Source organism: Lipotes vexillifer, unplaced genomic scaffold (assembly GCF_000442215.2).
Source record: "Lipotes vexillifer unplaced genomic scaffold, Lipotes_vexillifer_v1.1 scaffold109, whole genome shotgun sequence".
NCBI classification, from domain to species: Eukaryota; Metazoa; Chordata; class Mammalia; order Artiodactyla; family Lipotidae; genus Lipotes; species Lipotes vexillifer.
The window spans coordinates 1,209,418-1,211,321 of record NW_006790015.1 but is presented as its reverse complement, the minus strand read 5'-3'; positions in this window follow the sequence as shown (position 1 = coordinate 1,211,321).

The window sequence follows — 1,904 nt, the reverse complement described above, 5'->3', positions numbered from 1 at the left end:
GCGCACACACACACACACACACACACACACACACACACACACACACACCCCTTCCTCCCACCCTCCGGGGCCTCTTTGTCCCGCCCTTCTTTCCCTTGTCCTTTAAATATACCACAGCATGAACTCGCCTGGTATGTGTGTTGTCTACCTCCCACCCCGAGATGGAGGCAGGAAGTGTATTAGGCACTCCATGAATATTTATTGTCTCCATAAAGGAATCTTCACAATAACCTTAGGAGGTAAGCCCTGTCATTATCTTCACTTTACTGACAAGGAAACTGAGGCAGAGGGAAAGACGTTCAGTATCCCGCCCAGGGCCACACAGGCGTTAGGTGAGATGCCCGGGATCTGACCCCAGATCTGCGCTCTGACACGGCCTGATGCTGCCCAGGAATGACCCGCCTGGGTCTCACCCTGTTTGGCTGGAGTTGAGGCAGAGCTGCGCTGCCAGATGTGACGAAGCAATCTCTGTTAGCGGTGTGGGTGTGGGATCAGGCCCGGTGCAAAACCACACTTACCTCCTGATGCTGAGTGAGTCTAAGCCTTACATATTCTCAACTTGCCTTAGTCTATTCATCCACGAAATGGCCTGCCTCCTAGAGCTGGGCCAGGATCCAGTGAGCTAACGCTTCTAGCCGACACAGCACCTCTGTGTGCCAAGTGTTCAGTAAATGGCCATTTGTCTAATAAATATTCCCAGTGTTTCAAAGGTGGCAGGGCCACCCTGCCAGGCTATCTGCTGGGTGGACTAGGGTAGACCAAATGTAGTGATTGGGGAGCCCATGGGACTATGGGCCAGGCCCACCGATTCAGGGGGTCCCAACACCAGGGTGAGGGCCCTGGCTGTGTCCCTGTCCTTGGTGAGGCATGGCCCAGATAGTCTGCTCCTGATACCCTAAAGTTCCCATGTTTGCACAGCATGTAGTTCTTACTATAAATTCGGTTGGCATTATGATGTTCCCACATTCTGTCGTGTTTCCCTGGATGGAAGACAAAGAGAAATTGGACGTAACCCTGGGACACACCCATGGAAGGGGTCGTGCATGGAGGCCGCCACAGCCTTGGGGGGCTCGAGGCGGGGCCAAAGGAGGACAAGACTGGCCACACACACCTCTCCCCTTCTCAAGCCTAACAGGCGGGAGGAAAAGGGGCTCACTTCCCGCAGTCTCAGGAGGGTTCATATACATCCAACCACCAAGCTCACATGGGATCTTTGGAGAGCTCAGGAAATTGGGGTGGGGTGCGGGCCTCCGTGCATGTGCAGATGAGCAGACAAGCCCGTCGCTGGGGACTGGAAAGCTCCCGCAGAAGACAGCCGCGCCCCTACTCGCGTCCCATGTGGCTCCGTCGGAGATGAGCCTGCAGTCAGACCCTGGGCGACAGGACCCTTCTGTTCTACCGACCACAGCTGTGAAGAGGACGGGGCGGGGCCGGGGGGGCGGGGGATGTCTGCCAGATGCTTCTTCCCTAGCCTCCTCCCAGAGACAGCACCACACACACACACTCACACTCACACTCACACACACTCACACACACTCTCACACACACACACACACACACACACTCTCACACACACACACACACTCTTGAGGAACTATGGCCGCTAATCAACATCACTGGGTAATCAATACCCTCATTTTTTGCCTCTAAATGGCTGAGGGAGATAATCATTAAATACTCATGTAGTAATTCGACGCATCGCGGCCTTTTAAACCATCTCAAGGAGAGCGTGGGCTTGCACCCGGCCTCGATCACTCCTTACAGGTTTCTCGAGCCGGATAACTGATCACCTTCACCTAGCGAGCAGCAGCGCGGTGGCAAAGGCAGCTCCGCGGAGAAGCAGGGAAACAGCCCTCGTGCCCTGAGGGTTTCCCGGGAAAGCACTCTGAAGGAAGGAGGTGTGG